Source organism: Loxodonta africana, chromosome 3 (assembly GCF_030014295.1).
Source record: "Loxodonta africana isolate mLoxAfr1 chromosome 3, mLoxAfr1.hap2, whole genome shotgun sequence".
Lineage (NCBI taxonomy): Eukaryota > Metazoa > Chordata > Mammalia > Proboscidea > Elephantidae > Loxodonta > Loxodonta africana.
In genome coordinates this window covers 24,870,306-24,895,021 of record NC_087344.1, presented here as the reverse complement: position 1 = coordinate 24,895,021, position 24,716 = coordinate 24,870,306, and the positions used below count along the sequence as shown (strand labels likewise).

At 45.9% G+C, this 24,716-nt stretch overlaps 1 pseudogene; it reads left to right on the top strand.

Annotated features, from left to right (window-relative positions):
- Nucleotides 1-1,185: 1,185 nt before the first annotated feature.
- On the top strand, nucleotides 1,186-24,462 carry LOC111751490 (low-density lipoprotein receptor-like; annotated as a pseudogene).
- Nucleotides 24,463-24,716: the final 254 nt, after the last annotated feature.

The window sequence follows — 24,716 nt, the reverse complement described above, 5'->3', positions numbered from 1 at the left end:
GCCACAGAATTGAGAATCCAGACATAAATCCATCCACATAGGACCAGCTGATATTTGACAAAGGCCCCAAAACAGTTAAATGGAGAAAAGACAGTCTTTTTAACAAATGGTGCTGGCTTAACTGGATATCCATCTGGAAAAAAAATGAAATGAGACCCATACCTCACTCCATGCACAAAAACAAGCTCAAAATGGATCAAAGACCTAGAAATAAAATCTAAAACGATAAAGATCATGGAAGAAAAAATAGGGACAACGTCAGGGGCCCTAATACATGGCATAAACAGTATACAAAACATTACTAACAATGCAGAAGAAAAACTAGATAACTGGGAGCTCCTAAAAATCAAACACCTATCCTCATCCAAAGACTTCACCAAAAGAGTACAAAGATTACCTACAGACTGGGAAAAAGTTTTTAGCTATGACATTTCCGATCAGCGCCTGATCTCTAAAATCTACATGATACTGCAAAAACTCAACTACAAAAAGACAAATAACCCAGTTAAACAATGGGCAAAAGATATGAACAGACACTTCACTAAGGAAGACATTCAGGTAGCTAACAGATACAGGAGGAAATGCTCACAATCATTAGCCATTAGAGAAATGCCAATCAAAACTAAAATGAGATTTCATCTCCAACAAGGCTGGCATTAATCCAAAAAACACAAAACATGTTGGAGAGGCTGTGGAGAGACTGGAACACTTCTACACTGCTGTGGGAATGTCAAATGATACAACCACTTTGGAAATAGATTTGATGCTTCCTTAAAAAGCTAGAAATAGAACTACCATACGATCCAGCAATCCTACTCCTTGGAATACATCCTAGAAAAATAAGAGCCTTTACACGAACAGATCTATGCACACCCATGTTCATTGCAGCACTGTTTACAATAGCAAAAAGCTGGAAGCAACCCAGGTGTCCATCAACGGATGAATGGATAAATAATGGTATATTCACACAATGGAATACTATGCATTGAAAAAGAACAGTGATTAATCTGTGAAACATTTCATAACCTGGAGGAATCTGGAAGGCATTATGCTGAGTGAAATTAGTCAGTTGCAGAAGGACAAATATTGTCTAAGAGCAGTATTATAAGAACTCGAGAAATAGTTTAAACAGAGAAGAATATATTCGTTGACGGTTACAAGAGGGGGGAGGGAGGGAGGGTGGGAGAGGGATATTCACTAATTAGACAGTAGATAAGAACTACTTTAGATGACAGTAAAGACAACATACAATACAAGCGAGGTCAGCACAACTGGACTAAACCAAAAGCAAAGAAGTTTCCTGAATAAACTGAATGCTTCAAAGGCCAGCATAGCAGGGGCAGGGGTTTGGGGTCCATCGTTTCAGGGGACATCTAAGTCAATTGGCATAATAAAATCTATTAAAAAAAACATTCTGCATCCCACTTTGGAGAGTGGTGTCTGGGGTCTTAAACGCTAGCAAGCTGCCATCTAAGATGCATCAATTGGTCTCAACCCACCGGGATCAAAGGAGAATGAAGAACACCAAGGATACAAGGTAATTACGAGCCGAAGAGACAGAAAGGGCCACATAAACCAGAGACTACATGAGCCTGAGACCAGAAGAACTAGATGGTGCCTGGCTACAACCCATTACTGCCCTGACAGGGAACACAACAGAGAACCCCTGAGGGAGCAGGAGAGCAGTGGGATGCAGACCCCAAATTCTCATAAGACCAGACTTAATGGTCTGACTGAGACTAGAAAGACCCCAGTGGTCATGGCCCCCAGACCTTCTTTTGGTCCAGGACAGGAACCATTCCTGAACCCAACTCTTCAGACAGGCATTGGACTGGACAATAGGTTGGAGAGGGATGCTGGTGAGGAGTGAGCTTCTTGAATCACGTGGACACTTGAGACTATGTTGGCATCTCCTGCCTGGAGGGGAGATGAGAGGGTGGAGGGGGTTAGAAGCTGGTGAAATGGACAGGAAAAGAAAGAGTGGCAGGAGGGAGCCGGTTGTCTCATTAGGAGGAGAGCAATTGTGAGTATGTAGCAAGATGTATATAAATTTTTCTGTGAGAGACTGACTTGATTTGTAAACTTTCACTTAAAGCACAATAAAAATTAAAAAAAAAAAAACTATGCAGTCAAAATAAATTAAAAATATCTATACAATTCCTGGAAAGGAAAAGGCCAAGTGAGAAAGGAGGGCAAAATAAGCTTCTAACAAAACCTCAAAGTTTTTCCGTTCGAGGCAAAGGGGAAATTGTAGTTACAGTATTTTAGAAGAGTGTTTTTTAACATCCGTTGGGCACCAAAAAGCAAATGGCCGCAGTTAAAAGTGAAGAGAAACTTTAACCGGATCTTTCAAGAGGAGCGTTTCCAATTTAGGGAGCAGCCTGCCCTGGCGTGCTGTGGGAAGGACCCGCTTCGGAGTCAAGGCTTCAAGGGTTAAAGAGCCCATGTCACATCGGGCGTTCGAAACTCCTCCTCCCGCAGTGAGGTGAAGATTTTTGAAAATCACCCCACCGCAAACTCCTCCCCCTGCTAGAAACCTCACGTTGAAATGCTGCCAATGACTCCAGCCCCGCGTGTAGTCGCCGCGGTGCCGCGCGAAGCCCGAGGCTCCAGCCCAGACACAGCCGACCCGGGGCCGGGCCGGGCGTCCCAGACCGAGGCTGCGAGCATGGGGTCGGCAGGCTGGGGGCTGCGCTGCGCCATCGCCCTGCTCCTCGCCGCGGCGGGAGCTGCAGGTAAGGCTGGCTCAGGGCGCGCACGCGGGTCAGGGAGCCCCGACTTCGGGGGCGGTGGTAAGGTCTGCCCGACCCCTCCAATTTGTGTGTGTGGCAAAGAATCACTCCCGACTTGGGAGACTTGCGGGAAAATGGCCCGAGGAGCTTCCCAAAAGGCTGGAGGGAGCACTGAGGTGGGCGTGAGGTTTGGGGGTCTCGGAGGGCTCAGAGGAAACGGGGTCTCCTCCAGCTGAGGTGCCCCCTCGTTTTCCTCAGAGCGGAGTACAGGGACCTCCAGCCCTGAAAGGGAGCGACCCACTCTTCCGGCCATTCTTGAGGCGAAGACGACCCGGGACCCTCTCGCCGAGGCCAGGCTAACCCACCTGGAGGTCCCCACAAGCCTCCCCGGCGCTGGCCCGCGGTCAGGGGATACCTCGACCGCGGAGTCGGCTTTGTGGGGCCGGGGGCTCAGCCACTACCCCCGGCCGGGAGCGGCCTCCCCCGGCGCCTCGCGCTCGCCTCTCCGCTGGGTCACCGCCTCCGGCCCCGCCGGCCCGCCCCCATGCTCCCATTGGTTGCGGTCCGAACAGGCGGGTCTCGAGCCACTCCCCTCGGCCAATGGGAGGCCGTGGCTGTGGAGGGGCGTGCGGCACGGGGCGGAGCATGTGCACGCGTGGGGCGGGGCTGGCGTGGCGTTCGCGTCGCACCTACTTCTCACTGAGAGCGACGCCTGGAAAAGCCTGGGGTCCTTCGGGGCTCTGTCACAAAGGAGGCGGCTAGTCCCGGACTGTAGCTGTATCTGCGAACGTGGACGAAGCGTCCGCCGAACGCCCAGTCTGTTGCCAGGCCTCGGCCCTGATCGTGTCCTCGGGCCGCCCTCGCTCCGCCTGCCCTGGGTTGCCTGTCTGTTCAGAGGCGCTAAAGGGGTTAGTTGAGCTGCCCGCTTTGACGTTTCTTCGTTTGGGGGGCTTCAGATGTAGATTTGGGTAAGAGGTTCGTTGGTGCATGATCCCAAGTTCCCGCTTTCTCCCCGGACATTTTAAATTAGCTGCTGAGAGGCAGTTGGCCCAGCCATTGTTGTTGTTAGGTGCCATCGGGTCGGTTCCGACTCATAGCGACCCTATGCACAACAGAACGAAACATTGCCCGGTCCTGCGCCATCCTTACAATCTTGTTATGCTTGAGCTCATTGTTGCGGCCACGTGTCAATCCACCTTGTTGAGGGTCTTCCTCTTTTCCGCTGACCTTGTACTTTGGCAAGCATGATGTCCTTCTGCAGGGACTGATCCCTCCTGACAACATGTCCAAAGTATGTAAGACGCAGTCTCGCCGTCGTTGCTTCTACGGAGCATTCTGGTTGCACTTCTTTCAAGACAGATTTGTTCGTTCTTTTGGCAGTCCATGGTATATTCAATATTCTTCGCCAACACCACAATTCAAAGACATTAACTCTTCTTCGGTCTTCCTTATTCATTGTCCAGCTTTCACATGCATATGATGCAACTGAAAATACCATGGCTTGGGTCAGGCACACCTTAGTCTTCAAGGTGACATCTTTGCTTTTCAACACTTTGAAGAGGTCCTTTGCAGCAGATTTGCCCAATGCAATGCGTCCTTTGATTTCTTGACCTCTCCTTCCATGGCTGTTGACTGTGGATCCAAGTAAAATGAAATCCCTGACAACTTCAATCTTTTCTCCATTTATCGAGATGTTGCTTATTGGTCCAGTTGTGAGGATTTTTGTTTTCTTTATGTTGAGGTGCAATCCATACTGAAGGCCGTGGTCTCTGATCTTCATTAGTAAGTAATTCAAGTCCTCTTCACTTTCAGCAAGCAAGGTTGTGTCATCTGCATAATGCAGATTGTTAATGAGTCTTCCTCCGATGCTGATGCCCCGTTCTTCATATAGTCCAGCTCTTCGGATTATTTGCTCAGCATACAGATCGAATAAATATGGTGAAAGGATACAACCCTGATGCATACCTTTCCTGACTTTAAACCAATCAGTATCCCCTAGTTCTGTCCGAACAACTGGCTTTTGATCTATGTAAAGGTTCCTCATGAGCGCTATTAAGTGTTCTACAATTCCCATATTTAGCAGTGTTGTCCATAATTTGTTATGCTCCACACAGCTGAATGCGTTTGCATAGTCAATAAAACACAGATAAACATCCTTCTGGTATTCTCTGCTTTCAGCCAGGATCCATCTGACATCAGCAGTGATATCCCTGACTCCATATCCTCTTCTGAAACCAGCCTGAATTTCTGGCAGTTCCCTGTTGATATACTGCCGCAGCCGTTTTTGAATGATCTTCAGCAAAATTTTGCTTGCGTGTGATATTAATGATATTGTTCTATAATTTCCACATTTGGTTGGATCACCTTTCTTGAGAATAGGCATAAATATGGCATGACTCAAAATGAGAAGATACAGCTGAAAACATCCATTAATAATCGGAACCTGGAATGTACAAAGTATGAATCTAGGAAAAATGGAAATCGTCAAAAATGGAATGCATAAACATTGATATCCTCGGCATTAGTGAGCTGAAATCAACTGGTATTGGCCATTTTGAATTGGACAATCATATAGGCTACTATGCTGGGAATGACAGCTTGAAGAGGAATGGTGTTGTATTCATCATCAAAAAGAACATTTCAAGATCTATCCTGAAGTACAATGGAGTCAGTAATAGGATAATATCCATACGCCTACAAGGAAGACCCCCACGTGTCTGTCATTTTGTCCTACTGTGGAGGCTTGTGTGTTGCTGTGATGCTGGAAGCTATGCCACCGGTATTCAGATACCAGCAGGGTCACCCATGGAGGACAGGTTTCAGCTGAGCTTCCAGACTAAGACAGACTAGGAAAAATGACCCGGCAGTCTACTTCTGAAAAGCATTAGCCAGCGAAAACCTTATGAGTAGCAGCGGAACATTGTCTGATATAGTGCTGGAAGATGAGCCCACCAGGTTGGAAGGCACTCAAAAGATGAATGGGGAAGACCTGCCTCCTCAAAGTAGAGTTGACTTTAATGACGTGGATGGAGTAAAGCTTCTGGGACCTTCATTTGCTGATGTGGGACAACTCAAAATGAGAAGAAACAGCTGCAAACATCCATTAATCATTGGAACCTGAAATGTACAATGTATGAATCTAGGAAAACTGGAAATCAACAAAAATGAAATGGAACACATAAACATCGATATCCTAGGCATCAGTGAGCTGAAATGGACTGGTATTGGCCATTTTGAATTGGACAATTTTTATAGTCTACTATGCTGGGAACGACAACTCGAAGAGGAATGGTGTTGCATTCATCGTCAAAAAGAACATTTCAAGATCTATCCTGCAGTACAATGCTGTCAGTGACAGGATAATATCCATATGCCTACAAGGAAGACCAGTTAATACGACTTCTTCATTGGAAATACCTTCTTTCACCAACATAAACAGTGACTATACACATGAACCTCAACAGATGGAGCACACAGAAATCAAATTGACTACATCTGTGGAAAGAGACCATGGAAAAGCTCAATGTCATCAGTCAGAACAAGGCCAGGGGCCGAATGTGGTACAGACCATCAATTGCTCATATGCAAGTTCAAGCTGAAACTGAAGAAAATCAGAGCAAGCCCACGAGAGCCAACATATGACCTTGAGTATATCCCACCTGAATTTGGAGACCATCTCAAGAATAGATTTGACGCGTTGAACACTAGTGACCGCAGACCAGACAAGTTGTGGAATGACATCAAGGACATCATCCATGAAGAAAGCAAGAGGTCACTGAAAAGACAGGAAAGAAAGAAAAGACCAAGATGGATGTCAGAGGAGACTCTGAAACTTGCTCTTGAGCGTCGAGCAGCTAAAGCAAAAGGAAGAATTGATGAAGCAAAAGAACTGAACAGATGATTTCAAAGGGTGGTTCGAGAAGACAAAGTAAAGTATAATAATGACATGTTCAAAGAGCTGGAGATGGAAAACCAAAAGGGAAGAACACACTCAGCGTTTCTCAAGCGGAAAGAACTGAAGAAAAAATTCAAGCCTCAAGTTGCAATAGTGAAGGATTCCATGGGGAAAGTATTAAATGACGCAGGAAGCATCAAAAGAAGATGGAAGGAATACACAGAGTCATTATGCCAAAAAGAATTAGTTGACGTTCAGCCATTTCAAGAGGTGGCATATGATCAGGAACCGATGGTACTGAAGGAAGAAGTCCAAGCTGCTCTGAAGGCATTGGCGAAAAACAAGGCTCCAGGAATTGACGGAATATCGATTGAGATGTTTCAACAAACAGATGCGGCACTGGAGATGCTCACTTGTCTATGCCAAGAAATATAGAAGACAGATTCCTGGCCAACTGACTGGAAGAGATCCATATTTATGCCTATTCCCAAGAAAGGTGATCCAACCAAATGTGGAAATTATAGAACAATATCATTAATATCACAAGCAAGCAAAAATGGCTGCAGCAGTATATCGACAGGGAACTGCCAGAAATTCAGGCTGGTTTCAGAAGAGGACGTGAAATCAGGGATATCATTGCTGATGTCAGATGGATCCTGGCTGAAAGCAGAGAATACCAGAAGGATATTTATCTGTGATTTATTGACTATGCAAAGGCATTCGACTGTGTGGATCATAACAAACTACGGATAACACTGTGAAGAATAGGAATTCCAGAACACTTAACTGTGCTCATGAGGAACCTTTACATAGATCAAGAGGCCGTTGTTCGGATAGAACAAGGGGATACTGATTGGTTTAAAGTCAGGAAAGGTGTGCATCAGGGTTGTATTCTTTCACCATACCTATTTAATCTGTGTGCTGAACAAATAATCCGAGAAGCTGGACTATATGAAGAAGAACGGGGCATCAGGATTGGTAGAAGACTCATTAACAACCTGCGTTATGCAGATGACACAACCTTGCTTGCTGAAAGTGAAGAGGACTTGAAGCACTTACTAATGAAGATCAAAGACCACAGCCTTCAGTATGGATTACACCTCAACATAAAGAAAACAAAAATTCTCACAACTGGACCAATGAGCAACATCATGATAAACAGAGAAGAGATTCAAGTTGTCAAGGATTTCATTTTACTTGGATCCACAATCAACAGCCATGGAAGCAGCAGTCAAGAAAGCAAAAGACGCGTTGCATTGGGCAAATCTGCTGCAAAGGATCTCTTCAAAGTGTTGAAGAGCAAAGATGTCACCCTGAAGACTAAGGTGCACCTGACCCAAGCCATGGTAGTTTCAATTGCATCATATGTAAGTGAAAGCTGGACAATGAATAAGGAAGACCGAAGAAGAGTTGACGCCTTTGAATTGTGGTGTTGGCGAAGAATATTGAATATACCATGGACTGCCAAAAGAACGAACAAATCTGTCTTGGAAGAAGTGTGGCCAGAATGCTCCTTAGAGGCAAGGATGGAGAGACTGCATCTTACATACTTTGGACATGTTGTCAGGAGGGATCAGTCCCTGTAGAAGGACATCATGCTTGACAGAGTACAGGGTCAGCGGAAAAGAGGAAGACCCTCAACAAGGTGGATTGACACAGTGACTGCAACAATGAGCTCAAGCATAACAACGATTGTAAGGATGGCGCAAGACCTGCCAGTGTTTCATTCTGTTGTGCATAGGGTGGCTATGAGTCGTAACCGACTCAACAGCACCTAACAACAACAACAATAAGGAAGACCGGTTAATACAACTATTATTCAAATTTACCCACCAACCACTAAGGCCAAAGATGAAGAAATAGATTTTTATTAGCTGCTGCATCCTGAAATTGATTGAACATGCAATCAGGATGCATTGATAATTACTGGTGATTGGAATGCAAAAGTCGGAAATGAACAAGGATCGGTAGTTGGAATATATGGCCTTGGTGACAGAAGCAATGCTGGAGATCAAATGATAGGATTTTGCAACACCAATGTCTTCTTCATTACAAATACCTTCTTCCACCAACATAAACGGTGACTATACACACGGACCTCGCCAGACGGAACACACAGGAATCAAGTTAATTGCATCTGTGGAAACAGACTCATAGCAACCCTATAGGACAGAGTGGAACTGCCCCCATAGAGTTTCCAAGGAGTGCCTGGCGCATTCAAACTGCCGACCCTTTGGTTAGCAGCCATAGCGCTTAACCACTATGCCACCAGGGTTTCCATGAGTCAGAATCTACTCAAGGGCACTGGGTTTGGTTTTTTTGTTTTTTGATTTTTTTTTGGTGGAAGCAGACGATGGAAAAGCTCAATATCATGAGTCAGAACAAGGCCAGGGGCCGACTGGGAAACAGACCATCAATTGCTCATATGAAAGTTCAAACTGAAACTGAAGAAAATCAGAGCAAGTCCACAAGAACCAAAATATGACCTTGAGTATATCCCACCTGAGTTAAGAGACCATCTCAGGAATAGATTTGACACCTTGAACACTAGTGACCAAAGACCAGACAAGTTGTGGAATGACATCAAGGACATCATACATGAAGAAAGCAAGAGGTCATTAAAAACACAGGAAAGACAGAAAAGACCAAGATGGATGTCAGAGGAGACTCTGAAACTTGCTCTTGAGTGTCAAGCAGCTAAAGCAAAAGGAAGAATTGATGAAGTAAAAGAACTGAACAGAAGATTTCAAAGGGCAGCTTGAGAAGACAAAATAAAGCATTATAATGACATGTGCAAAGAGCTGGAGATAGAAAACCAAAAGGGAAGAGCATGCTAGACGTTTCTCAAGCTAAAAGAACTGAGGAAAAAATTCAGGCCTCGAGTTGCAATAATGAAGGATTCTATGGGTAAGATAGTAAACGACGAAGGAAGCATCAAAAGAAGATGGAAGGAACACACAGCATCATTATACCAAAAACAATTAGTTGATGTTCAACCGTTTCAAGAGGTAGCACATGATCATTAACTAATGATATTAAAGGAAGTCCAAGCTGCTCTGAAGGTATTGGTGAAAAGCTAAGCTCCAGGAATTGACGGAATATCAGTTGAGATGTTTCAACAAACCGATGCAGTGCTGGAGGTGCTCACTTGTCTATGCCAAGAAATATGGAAGATAGCTTCCTGGCCAACTGACTGGAAGAGATCCATATTTATGCCTAATTGTGGCCCAGCCATAGGCAATAGATAAACGGTTCTTTCCCTTCTTCCAGCCTGCTCAGCCTGTGAGAGGCTTGTGGCTATCTGTTGAGCAGGATCGCAGGAAGCTTATTATTTATTGGCAGAGGGGTGGCTTTGAGTGGAAAGCTTTCAGCTCTTGAAATCTGTTGTACCTGTGATACATCAGCCTCTGCCAGGAGGAGAGGGAGGTTGGATGCAACCACATGTAACCTGTTCTTATTGTCATCAAGTCTATTCCTACTCATAGTGACCCTATAGGACAAAGTAGAACTGCCCCATAGAGTTTCCAAGGAGCGCCTGGTGGATTCAAACTGCCAACCTTTTGGTTAGCAGTTGTAGCTCTTAATCACAACGCCACCAGCAACCACATAGCAGGGCATTATTGTGGCCATGCCTGCCGCCCACTTGTATGAAGCATGACCTGATAAAAAGGTACATGATAACCTGTATTCCTCTTGTGATCACCTCCTTCCTGGGAAATGTTGCCAGTGAAGTCTTTAGCAAGGCAATGGCCTCGCTTTAGTTTCCCATCTCGCTGGGTGGCGGAAGAGCTGATGCATGTGTCTTCTGTTCCCAGAAAAACGACAAGCCCTAGGGTTTTTCCCAGGCTTCTGAGAGCTGGCAGCTGCTTTTCTCTTCTGATGTTAGCAGGATGATGGTTTAGCTTATGCAAGTGTAGGCAGCCCTACCTGCTCCAGCTTGCTCCTCCACTGTCTTCAGGGCATTTCCAGGAAAGCTGCTTGTCCGTCCCTTTGCAAACCAAGGTGGTTGGAATACCTTCACTTAGATCGAAATCAGTTAGCTTGTGTGAAGCATTGAGTATGTCCCAATTTAGCAACATGCTCCAGGGGGATTTTCTTCCAGGGAACACTGGCAAAATATGGGAAGAGCTTTATTGAGACCAAACACCTTTCAGGTGAGTTACGTGTGGTTCCTCAGGAGAAGGATGTAGCAGTCTCCTCCCATAAAGATTTACAGCCTTGGAAACCCTATGGGGCAGTTCTACTCTGTCCTGTAGTGTCGCTATGAATTGAAATTGGCTGAATAGCAGTGGGGTATATGTGTCATTCTGTCTTTCCGCGCTGTTCCTGCTCATCTCCAGTTGTATGAAGGTGTAATTCCAAAAGCTTTTGCTGCTCTGTGCTTTGCCATGAGCACATGCTCAAGCCTTAGAAGTCTCCTCCCGTTCCACATTAATTCCATTCTTCGCATTCACACTTCGCTGGCTGTCAGTGGCTGTTTGTTGCTAAGAGGCTGTGGAAGCAACCAGCAGCTAACATCAAGAGTCCTCTTCCAAACGCGCAGTGGGCAACAAGATCTGGCCTTCACGATCACCCCAGAGGGGAAAATACCTTGGCATCATCCAGTTTGTTTCCCATCATAACATTGGCAAATTGACTTCTCATTTGCTTTCAGCTGAGTCATTAGGCCAGCCCAGGGGATTTTCTTCAGTCAAGGAAATGATTCCATCTACAGTCTTGATTTCCCTGTACAACAACTGTTTTACAGCAAACATCGAAAACGTTCACCACCTCATTTGCATGCTGGCGAAAAAGCAGAAATGAGAATGCTCCTCTTCTGTTTCGATAACCTTGTCCCTGGCACCAGAAATTCAACACCAGAAATCTGAGGGCCAGAGTTGAAAGATTTTTTTTTTGAAGGGGTGCAGAGCTTACATAATTGTAGGCATCCCCAGTATGCTGGAGCTAGAAGGGCAGAAGGTAATGCTGGCTTGCTTTTGCTGAAATTCAAATGAACTGACTTGGAAAAACCCAAAACTTGGTTCTGCAGCACCAGGGAAAGACAAGGAAGATGTGCGCTTTCTTTGGGCTGTGGTGTTTGGAACAGGACTAGTTCCATTCCCTTGTTCAGGAGGGTCTTGGCTCATGTGGGAACACTGGCATGATATACTGTCACTCATTCCGTACTCTGTTCCTGATCCCCACCGACTGGCAAGGCCTTGGGGCTTATTTCCCGGCCAACTGCCATCTGGCAGTGGCTGTAGCAGTGAAATCCACATTTTAAACATTGCCTACAGATTGGCCAGCTGATGGATCGCCTGTTCTGACAGAAACAGGTAGCGACAAGGTCTTCTGGTTATTGAGGTCTTTAGCCACCTGTGGCTAGCAAATGTTTGAAGAAGTGTTGGGGGGTGGACTTGATGGTCAAAGGCGTTTTATTGTTCTTTGTCCCTCTTTAAAGAGCCTTATGGTGTTAATTAAAAGGAGCCCTGGTGATGCATGGTTAGGCACTCAGCTGCTAACCAAAAGGTAGCAGTTCGAATCCACCAGCCACTCGGCAGGGGAAAGATGTGGCAGTCTGCTTCCTTAAAGATGACAGCCTTGGAAACTACGGAGCAGTTCTACTCTGCCTTATAGGATCACTATGAGTTGAAATTGACTTGACAGCAATGGGTTTAAGGTGTTAACTAGTGTTTCCAGTCTCCTAAGTGGCACATTTTGTGTGTCTGATGGGCCCTTAAGCAAAGGCTGGGAAGCAGGACAGTGGATTAGTGGTAACTGAAGCCCCAATCCCTGGGCTGCTTAGTGGTGGGGTGATTGAAGCTCCACTTCCAAGCTCCTCATTGCAAATGCTCTTTGCCTGAAATTTCTTGTTGTATTTTTTCTGAGAGTCCTGCAATTCCAAATGCTTTTTTGTGCAAGAAGTGGGGAGATATGAGTCATTTCCTCCTTTTAGAACTATCATAGTTCAGCTGTGAGTCAGGGGGTGTGGGGTAGATTGTAGAAGCACTGCTGAGTGAGACATCCTGTACTGATCAGTAGTTGGGCGATGGTATCTGGGACCACAGCAAATTCCAAAGCTGAACTCATTCACTTTTCTCTTCCTCCCTGTCTTCCACCATCCGTTCTCCTTGTCACCTGGGTTCTAGACTGTGGCCACTGTGATTCACAGTTACCAAGTTCTGTTGATTCTTCTAAATACTCCTTATGTTTCACCATCTTTACCACCTCCATCCGTGTTTTGGTTCTCCTCATACCTCCTAATTTCATCACATCAGTTCCCCAGCCTCTGGAAAGAGCATTGGACTTGAACTTGGAAGGTCCTGAGTTTGTTTTCTTTTTAAATTGAGGTATAGTTGACCTACTACAAAATGGACAGATATTAAGCGAAAAGTTGAGTTTTGACAAGTGTAACCACCATCCACCACCCACCTCCCATCAAGACGTAGACTATTTCCATCCTCCCTAGAAAGTTCCTTGGTGCCCCTTTCCTGTTAATCACCCCACCTACCCCAGAATTAAACACTAACCTGATGTCTAGTTTTGCCTGCACTAGAACTTCATATGAGGCATTGGTGGTTCAATAGTGGTGTTCTCACCTCCTGGGCTGGAGACCTGGTTTTGATTCCCAGCCGATGCACCTCATGTGCAGTTACTACCATTCTCTTAGTGCTGGCTTGTGTGCTGCCATGATGCTGAACAGCTTTCAGTAGAGCTTCCAGGCTAAGACGGACTAGGAAGAAAGGCCAAAAATCGGCCATTGTAAACCCTGTAGGTCACAACGGAACATTGTCCAGTCTGCAGCTGATCACGGGAATGGTACAGGTCCGAGCATTTTGTTCCATTATGCATGGGGTCATCATGAGTTGGGGCTGACATGACGGCAGCTAATAACAAAAACAACAACAGAACTTCCTATAAATGCAATCATACAGTATGTACTCTTGAGCCAGACACAACATAATGTTTCAGAGAGCCATCCATTTCTTTGCCTATATCAGTCATTTGTCCATTCTTACTGCTGAGTAGTATTCTTTTGTATGAATATATCACCTGTCTTTTTTTATTTTTTTAAGTTAATGTCAACTATGTCAGGATCTGGGCAGAGCTCCTCACAAAAGGGAATACCCTGTTGCCGTCGAGTCGATTCTGACTCATAGCAACCCTAAAGGATAGAGTAGAACTGCCCCATAGGGTTTCCAAGGAGCACCCGGTGGATTTGAACTGCTGACCTTTTTGGTTAGCAGCTGAACTCTTAACCACAACGCCACCAGGGTTTCCAACAGGGAATAGGGACTGCTATTGGCACAATAGTTAAAGCAAAACTTATATGTGACAGTTTGACTTGATTTGTAAACATTCACTTGAAGCTCAATAAAAGTTAATAAAAAAAAAAATAGTTAAAGCACTTGGCTGCTGATCAAAAGGTTGTCAGTTCATACCCACCAGCAGCTCCTCAGGAGAAAAGACCTGGTGATCTGTGTCTGTAAAGATTTACAGCCAAGGAAACCCTATGGGGCAGTTCTACTCTGTGCTATAGGGTTGCTATGAGTTGGAATCGACTTGATGGCACACAACGACATTCTCCCGTTTTACAGATGAGGAAACTGAGGCTGAGAAGGATCAAGTCAGTTGCCCGAGCCATTCTAATTGAATGGCCTAGAAAGCCATTTAATTCAAACCTAGTAACCTGGTGTAGCCACCAGCTCACTACCTCACTACACTGCCTCTCAGGGAATCTACACAAAATTGCTGTGTGTGCCACCAAGATAGAAATGAATGTTTTTGTCAGTTGCTGTCAAGTCGATTCCAACTCATAGAAACTCTATAGCACAGAGTATAACTGCCCCATAGGGTTTCCAAGGCTGTAACCTTTACAGAAGCAGACTGCCATATTTTTCTCCTGCAGAGTGGCTGGTGGGTTCGAACCACCGGCCTTTTGGTTAACAGCTGAGCACTTTAACTACTGTGCCACCAGGCTCCTTTAGACAAGGAAAAACAACCCAAATGATAGTTTAATTGTGCTCGCTAGAGTCCAGTACAGTGAAAGATGGTGTGTGTGTGTGTGTGTGTGTGTAACACTCCACGATGGCTGGCATCAGGTTATGGAAAATCAGAAACGACTTACCTTTTCCAGTCATCCCCTGGCTGTGGGCAAGTGCTTCCTCCATCTTGTATGACGAAAATACACTCATCTGTATGGTGGGGCAGTTTATAAACCAGAGGACAGTAATGAAGTACAAGAATGTGGAGTCTCAGAACCCCTGACCCCCAGAGCCCTCAGAGCCCTCAGCCCGGGTTCAGGATCAGGTTCAAGGTCGGGTGAGATATTCAAGGGTATCTGGGGATCTCTGGCCATGTCTACCCGATTAGAAGGACCGATGCCAACGAAAGCCATTTGGGAAGTTATAGGGTCAGAGTGAATGAGATGGATTGACACAGTGGCTGCAACAATGGGCTCAAGCATAGCAAAGATTGTGAGGGTGGTGCAGGACTGGGCAATGTTTCGTTCTGTTGTACCTAGGGTTGCTATGAGTAGGAATCGACTCGACGGCACCTAACCAACGACAACAAAGGGCCAGAGTAACCTGGGCTAAAGCCAGAGGTACATAGTGACTGCGTCTTTCAATTCTCTCACTTAGTTTTTTCCTTTCTTTAATTTCAAGAGTAAAACATTCTTAAAAGAAACTCAAACAGCCCTGACATGCAGTTGGCTTCCCCAAAGCAAGCAGTTCAAGAGAGAGCAGGGAGGAAGCTACAGGGCTTTTTATGACCTCATCTCAGAAGCCACATGCTTCTAGCATTTTCTATCAGAAGCAAGTCAGTAACTCTGGAGCCCACTCCACAGGAGGGAAATTAGGCTCCACCTTTTAAAGGGAGTGCCACAGAATTTGTGAAAGTATTTTAAACTACCACAGATATTTCCCCTTTTCTCTGTTGTAAGTAAAGTCTTGTTGGATCCTTGAACTTACATTGTTGTGCGCTTGTGTTAGTGTATCTGCTGGAGCCTGGACCCTTCGCTTTGAATTTTAACAGGTTCTACCCTGTTACTCTCTTAAAAGATGGAGTGTGGAAGAACACTCCTTTCCCCAAACCTTGCCTGGCTTGGTGATGGACCCGGCTCTAAATTTCAGCCTGCCTATTAAAATTATTATGACTATGTCAGGCATTGGGCTGATGAGTCCAGGCTAGGAGGTACACAAGTCAACAGGCAATTTTGATGCAGTGTCATAGGGGTAAGAAAAAGATATTTTAGGAGCTCATGGGGTACCTAAATCAGTTTTTTTCTTTGAAGATCAGCATGAAGTTGAACCAAACACCAGTAGGAGTTGGCCAAGCAAAGGGGTGGGGGCAGGGAGGGGGCATTGCAGGCAAAGGAAACTGCAGGCCCTTGGGGTTGTGAAAGGTTAACGGGATCCAGCATGGAGGCAGGTTGTGTGTCAAGCTGAAGAGTGCTCCCAGGTTTCTGCAAAAGGAGACTTCTACTTCCTCAGTGTTGTAACTCTCACAGCTCAGGATTGGGAGTTGTTGGTGAAGTCCTGTAACCTCAGGGGCATCCCTTTCTTCCTCACTTGTAGCGTTTTCAGGGCAGTAATTTACAGGGAAAACAGATGTCTGCACCTTGTAAAAAAAAATGAGGAAATGGGATGGGAAGAGGGAGCAGCAGCCATAGATGCATGAGCCTGGGAGGGAAATTTCTAGGCGTGCTCTTCCTCCTCTCTTCTGCCTATGATCTGCTTTCTGGTCCATATCTCTTAGTATTAACTTCGGTGGAGACAGATGGGGTAAAATAGAGGCTCATGGCTCTTTCTTCATCATCGAATTCGTGGTCTTGCTTTCACAAGTCTCCTGCACCCGAAATGCTCCATAAATCTTTATTCACCCTCATTGTTAATGTTTAAGAGTGGGATTGTTAGACTTTATGTAATCTCCTGTCTCAAGGATTTTTTTCCTCCGATAACCTTTTTGTTTTGGAATAACATTAAAACCCCTTGTCATGGAGTTGATTCTGACTCATGGAGACCCCTTGTGTTTTCCTGGAATACCGTTACATTTACAGACAAGTTGCAAAGATGTACAGAGAGTTCTCATAAACTCCTCATCCAATTTCCCCTATATGTCAACATCTTATGTAACTAGGGTACTTTTGTCAAAACTAAGAGATTAACATCAGCATTTTACTATCCCTCTAGGCTTTATTTGGATTTCCCCAATTTTTCCTCTAACATCGTTTTCCTGTTCCAGGATACAAATCCAATATACCACATTGCACTTGGCCCTACAGTCTTTTGGTCATAATCCTAACTAGTTCGTTTTCAGACTTTTAAAATCACACACACCCCTTACTAAAAAAAAATACGAGCATGCCCTCCCCAACATATTTATTTTTTATGTACCTGCACTAATATATTATGTTCATTACAAAGCTTAACTGTAACACAAAAACCAAAATGTTAAAAAAAAAAAGATGATAATAGATAAAAATTAAATACATAACATTTGTAAGTGTCTCGTTCATATTATAATCTGTTAACATCTGAAGCCGCACTATACAGTTAAGGCAGAATTCAACCTCTGGTTTTCTTGTTGTGTCACCTGTCTTTTTTTAGGAAAGTTGGTTAAAGCTAACCCATGAATCCATTAAATTAGACACAGGCTAATGACAGAATGTTGCAACACAATGAAAATAAGCAAATGGTCAGTCTTTCTACCCTTTCCTTTAAGGCCATGACCTGGAATTTGCACATGTCACATCCACTCACATCCCTTTGGCGTAAGCTTAGTCACATGGCCACAGCTAGCTGCAAGGGAGGTTGGGAAATCATAAACCTTATTTGCGTCATTTGCCCACCTGAAACTTTGAGGTCTTCTTTTTTTATTGTGATTAAATACATATATAACAAAGCATTTGCCATTTCAGCATTTTTTTACATGTACAATTCTTTGACATTAATTATATTCACCACTCGGTCCAACCATCACCACTATCCATTTCCAAATGAGGGTCTTATTAACATGGAGGAGAACAGATGCTGGGAAATGTCTTTCAGCAGCCTCAAGGCTAAACAGCTGTGCACGGAAGTTCTAATACTTTGCTGCCATCCCTCAATAGATCCACACTTTGGACTTAACAACCATCAAATCTTTAAAATTGTTGATAATTTGGACTTACTTATTTCTTGGACTTGTATTTCCTGGGACTCGGACTATTGTTCATAGGATTGTATTTCAGGTTCATTCTTTAGTTGGCAGGAAATTGGTCACTTGTTCACTCTCTGACCTAGCACTGAGGGGCCTCCGTTCTCCTTTTCTTCTCTCTCAGCAGGAGACAAGTGTGGAAAGAACGAGTGCATCACCTACAAGTGGGTCTGCTACAGGAGCGCTGAGTGCCAGGACGGCTCTGACGAGTCCCAGGAGACATGCAGTGAGTCCTCTCTGAGCGTGGTGCGCCTCCTGACCCTTTGCAATGATGGCGGGTGGGAGATGAGGTGGAAAAGCAGCCAGTGATCAGGAGGCAGTGAGAGATTTTACTGGGACTGTCCTTTAACAGGAGCCCCAGTGGCAGAGTGGTTGAGAGCTCAGCTGTTAACCAAGAGGTCAGCAGTTCTAATCTACCAGCTGCTCCTTGGAAACCCTATGGGATAGTTCTACTCTGTCCTATAGGGTCACTATGAGTTGGAATTGACTCAACGGCAATGGGGTTGGTTTGGTTTGGTTGTTCTTTAACAGGAGACCCTGGGTAGTGCAGAGTGTTAACACACTCGGCTGCTAACCAAAAGGTTGGAGGTTCAAGTCCACCCAAAACACCTTAGAAGAGTGGCTCTACTTCCAAAAAATCAGCCATTGAAAACCCTGTGGAGCACAGTTGTACTCTGACACACACAAGGGGCTGCCATAAATCAGGTTCGACCTGATGGCAGTTGGTCCTTTAACCACTGATTTCTAGCAAGTTCCATTAAATGCCCTTGCTTTCAACACACAAAGGTGGAATTTACACGCTCTCTCTGAAGACTCTGGGTTCTTCATTTGCAAAGATAGGACTGGTGAGTTTGTCTAGTCTTCCCTTTGCATTAAGCTTCAATCCCATTTCTCTCATAGAGTCTGTTACCTGCCAGTCTGGGGACTTCAGCTGTGGGGGCCAGGTTAACAACTGCATACCTCAGTTCTGGAGATGTGATGCCCAAGTGGACAGCGAGAATGGCTCAGACGACCAAGACTGTGGTGAGTGTGATCCCGGGGCTCTCTCATAATTTTGCCCATAACTACACCAGGCTTCCGGGAAGTGGTATATACACCATTTCCTGGGGCGCGGCCAGACTTTGTTCCCCAGCTTACCTGCCCGTGTTGTGTCTCTTGGGGGCTCATACCAGGCCCCTCCCACCCCTCAAGTCCCACCTTGACCGGGAGGCAGGAGCGCCATGGTGTTTCCTCTCAGGGTTGTCACACACTCACTGAGGCAGTCCTTGTCCACAGCACGGCACCTACTACATGTTCCAGTTAGCCACTGTGACCATCATGAGCCACCTCTCCCTGCCTTTTCCCTGGGAGGCCAAGCAGACAGTGGGTGCTTGTTGGCTGAGACTCAATCCTACAACTAACAAGCAAAAGTAAGAGTGTCACAGAGCTGGAGGATTGTGTTAAGCAGTAAGGCCAAAAACGTATAGAGACCAAAGTTTACTAGTGGTTACTAGGGGCGGAGGAAAGGGGAAAGGGGGAGTTATTGCTTAAGGGGCACTGAGCATCTCTTAAGGGTGATGAAAAAATTTGGAAACGGATAGTGGTTATGGTTGCACCACATGGTGAGTGTCATTAATGTCTTTGAAATGTACATGTAAAAAATGTTTTGTTATGTCTATTTTTACCACAATTAAAAAAGAAAGAAAGAAGGCCAAGATTCCTGAATGAGAAGGCACTTTGGAGCTATGTGTCAGTGTTGGCCCTTTTAAGAACAATTAACGTCAAAGCCTTAAACAACACTTCCTGTGTGCTGGTCCCCACCTATAAGCTGCAAACACGTTAACCCACTAGTTGTCACAACAATCCCAAAAGGCATGTACAGATGAGGAAACTGAGGCACAGAGAGGAACAGTGACTTGCCCATTTTGAACAGGGATGGAGCGGGTGTGAGCCAGGCAATCTGTTCAGAGCCCCGGGGCCTTGATCAGTACCCTGCAAGCTTCTCCACCAGCATGCTGGCCAGGGTCTGACCTCTCCACGGCACAGCTTCCCATCTGTGGAAGGGGCTGGTGTTGGAGACTCCATGGTGACGGGGTTTTCCTCTCCCATCTACCCCGCAGCCCCCAAGACATGCTCCCAGGACGAGTTCCGCTGCCACGATGGCAAGTGCATCTCGGGGGTGTTCGTGGCTCTGACCGGGATTTCTTGGATGGCTCAGATGAGGACGCCTGCCCTGTGACCATGACCACCTGCGGCCCTGCCAACATTCAGTGCAACACCTCCACCTGCATCCCTGAGCTGTGGGCCTGCGATGGCGACCCTGACTGCAAGGATGGCTCGGACGAGTGGCTGCAGCACTGTGGGGGCCACAACACATCTGCCCCACAAAGGGACAATGACCCCTGCTCCGCCTTCAAGTTCCATTGCCATGGCAGCGAGTGTATCCACGTCAGCTGGCGCTGTGACGCCGCCCCCGACTGCAAGGACAAGTCAGACGAGGAGGACTGTGGTAAGGCCTGGCATCCTGCTGTAGGACGGACAGTGGCTTTAAGTGGTTCAGTGATTTCAAACCACACAGCAAGGAAGCTGGCCCCACTTCAGTTTCTTCTCATTTTTCTGATCATGTGAGGGAGACAGTAGCCCCCATATGTGACTGTCTTTTACCCCTAGTTCATCTCTTGATTAAGGGAGCAAGCCACAGGCTGCAGTATTATCGGCCCAGGAAGGATCCTGGGTCCCAGGCCTGGGCTGGAGGCGTTGAGCTGAGTGACCCTTGGCCGAGAACTCAGCCTCACTGTGTCGTGGTCTTCTCCACCCCTCGATAGAATGGGGTAACAGCAGTGACCTGTGTGGGTTGTGGTTAGAGTCCAGCTCTGTCCAAGACAAGCTTCTGTGATGGTGGAAATCTTCTCTATCAACACTGTCAGCACAATAGCCACTAGCCCCATGTGGCTATCGGGCGCTTAAACGTGGCTAGTGAATTTTTAATTTTATTTATTTAAAGCTTAATAGCCTCATGGTTAGTGGCTCCTGAGCTGGAGACAGTGCAAATAAAGAATGTGGCCCTGTATCTGGCCCTGTGTTAGGGCTCCTTAAATGGGGATTGTTAGTGTGTTAGAACGGAGTCCCTGGGTAGCGCAAACGGTTAAGTGCATCACTACTAGCTGAAAGGTTGGTGGTTTGAACCCACTCAGGGGCACCTTGGGAGACAGACCTGGTGATCTGTTTCTGAAAGGTCACAACCTTGAAAGCCCTGTGAAGCAGTTCTACTCTGCACACGTGGGGTCGCCATGAGTGGAGACGAATCAATAGCAACTAACAACTCTTTCGTGTTAGAGAGGCCCTGGGTGGTGTAAACAGTTAACATGCTTGCTGCTAACCAAAAGGTTGGAGGTTTGAGTCCACCCAGAGGTGCCTCGAAAGAAAAATTTGCCATTGAAAACCCTGTGGAGCGTAGTTCCTCTCTGACACATGTGGGGTCACCATGAGCCCAAACGGACTTGATGGCAGCTGGTTTTATCATGTCAGAAACACTGCAAATCGAAAACTTGTTTTCTTTTTGCATCTTGACCCAGATGTAATCAGTTCTCACATAGTTGTAATCCTTGTGTAGATCTAAACTTGTTTTGAGGAGCCCTGGTGGCGCAGTGGTTAGGCACTCAGATGCTAATCTAAAGGTCGGCAGTTCAAACCCCCAGCCACTCCTTGGGAGAAAGGCGTGGCAGTCTGCTTCCGTAAAGACTACAGCCTTGGAAACCCTGTGGGGCAGTTCTACTCCATCGTTTAAAGTTGCTGTGAGTCAGGATCAACTTGATGGGACACAACAATAACAACAAACTTGTTTTAAAGTCACATTTTATAAAATTGGTGACTTCGTATGTGATCTGTTCTAAAACATAACACATACTCATTTAATTTCCATACCTGGGAGGCGGGTTTTCCCTATTTTACAGATGAGGAAACTGAAGCACAGAAAGGCTAAAGGACTTTTCTGAGGACACACACTGTGAAAACCAAAATCTCTGTCATTCTACCACATTAGCTGTCACAGCTTCATTTTTGGTAGAGTTACGTTCAGTTGCTGTTGTCAATGTGAAGACAAACACCTGGATTAAAGAGGGATCATTCCGTCCACGCTTGTATGATCTCTTCACTGACATCCGGAGTCTAATTTTTTTTACTGGAAACGTTTTTATTGTGAACTGTAACACACAGAAAAATGCGTAAAGCACAAATACCCAGCCTAATGCGTTAGCAGGGCAAGTAAACCTGTGTGAGATCAAGTTATAGAATGCGGCCAGCCACCACACGCGTCCACGGGATTCTGATGTTAAGGTCTGCTTTTTCACTTAGCGTCCTCACGTAAGCACTTTCCACGCTCACGGTCGGCCATTTCAACGGCTGTATTATACTCATGGTCCCTGTTCGTTTTGCCCTAATTTACTGGGCTCCTCCCTGCCTCTGGTGGCAGCTGCTCCCATCTGCCTCGCCTGATCTGCTGAGGACCTCCTGTTGGGTCTGTCGGCTTTTTAATGAGTTCCATGTTCTGACAAACGCAAGTGAGGAAGGACTGGAGGGAAATCTAAGAAAATCTTAGTGGCTATGTTAGGGAGTTAGGATTTGGGGTGGTTTTTTTTTTTCTCCCTTCCTATTTTCCAAACTGCTGTTACTTTAATAGAAATTTTCCTTAATTCGTTTTCTTTTTCTTGTGCTTTAGATGAAGGTTTACAGAGCAAATTAGTTTCTCGTTAAACAATTAATATTGTTAACTAATGTTTTGTGACATTGGTTGCCAACCCTGCAACATGTCAACACTCTCTCCAATGGTTCCCGTTTCCATTCATCCAGGTTTTCTGTCTCTTTCTGCCTTCTCGTCCTTTCTCCTGGGTGATGTGCCCGTTTAGTCTCATATACATGGTTGAGCTACACATATTATTGTGTATTTTATGGGCCTCTCTAATCTTTGGCTGAAGGGTGAGCCTCAAAAGTGACTTCAGTACTGAGTTAAAAGGGTGTCTGAAGGCCATACTGTTGGGGTTTACCTGGTCTCTGTCATCAGATCAGTGAGTCTAGTCTTTTTTTGTGAGTTTGAATTTTGTTTTACATTTTTCTCCAGCTCTGTCCAGGACCCTCTATTGTGATCCCTGTCAGAGCAGCCAGCTGTGGTAGCCGGGCACCATCTAGTTGTGCTGATCCTTGATTCTTTTTCATTGAGGAACAAAATACTGTTGTAAAAAAAAGAAACTTCTGAAATCTACATTGGTTAGCAGTTAGAATATGAAGACAGGTGGTAGGCAGGAAGGCTGTTTTTTGACCTGGGTCTCTTCTTTCTCGGAACTGGAGGATGAGCCATTTTCTTCTCCTAGTCGAAGAGGCTTCACTTTTTCCTCTCCGAAGTCCCCACCCATATGGCTGCTCAGAGGGCCAACGCAGTGGGTTCCCTTTGGCCCGTCATGGGCGATGGCGGCTTTAGAGCAGAGGGGATTTTTTCTTACTGCCTCTTCCTGAGAGAGTTAACCCTCCTGTCTTTTCCAGCCATGGCCACATGCTGGTCTGACCAGTTCCAATGTGGGAATGGGACCTGCATCCACTGCAGCCAGCAGTGCGACAAGGAGTACACTGCAAGGACCTGAGCGACGAGCTTGGCTGCATCAGTGCAAGGAGGGGCTTTTGTACCTGGGCTGCGGACAGGCACAGCAGCGTGCCACCTGGTCTCCTGGCCCCCATCTCTCAGTGCCTTGCTCTTTGTGAAGCGCTCTGTAAAGTTGCGAGGGGGGCATTAGGAGGCTGCTGGTGGTGAATGCAGGTGTGGGCCTGGGCTTGGGACTCCCACTCAGCCCCCACTAGTTATGGGTCCTTGGGCAAGTTACTTGACCCCTGGTTGAGCCTCACTTCCCCTTATCTGAAAATGTGCATAATAAAAGCACCTACTTCGAGGTGGGGAGATTTAATAAGGCCAGTGCGCACAGCACTCACGGTTATAGGCGTGATATGATGTCTGCAGCAGTTTCCTGAGCGGACAACCCAGCAGTTCTATGCCTGGAAACGTTCTCTGGAGAAACTGGCAGTACACCGGGACCCGCACTCTGAAATGATCCCAGCAGCACTGTTGTCACAGCAAAAACTGGTAGCAACCCAGAGATTCAACCCCAGTAGAATTAATTCTAAACAGTGGTGGAGTCAGAGCCCTGGTTGCACAGTGGTTAAGAGCTCGGCTGTTAAGCAAAACATTAGCAGTTCGAATCTACCAGCAGCACCTTGGAAACCCCACAGGGCAGTTCTACTCTGTGCTTATAGGGTCGCTGTGAGTCGGAATCAACTTGAAGGCAACAGGTTTGGTTTTCTTGGCTTATGGGTCTTAACAGGATGGGACAGGGAAAGACAGCCATGGTAGTCTAGATCAGGTGTCGGCAAGCCTTTTCTGTAAAGGGCCAGAGAGTAGATGTTTTCAGAACTACTCAACTCTGAGTGAGTTCTAATAAAACTTTATTTAAATGAACTGATTTGGCCCATAGGCCAAAGTCTGCTGAACCCTGCTTTAAGTAACATTCTAATTCTTAAGCTAGGTGGTGTTTCACAGGTGTTCAGTCATTATTATGTTTTATTAATGAATATATTTACATATATTCTTAGATGAATTAACCATCACATTAAAGACTTCTAAGCAGTCTCCTGCACTCAGAAGCACCTGACCCCCCCTGTCTCTGGCTGTCCTAGTGATGCTGTGTGAGGGGCCCAACAAATTCAAGTGCCACAGTGGCGAATGCATCACCCTGGAGAAAGTGTGCAACCCGGTCAAGGACTGACAGGACTAGTCGGACGAGCCCCTTAAGGAGTGTGGTGAGCCCTGGGGTGCAGGTGGCCCACAGAAGTCGTGAAGGGGGAGGGTACAGAGCTGTGGAGGCTTCAGACACCCCTTCCCCATCCCCCAC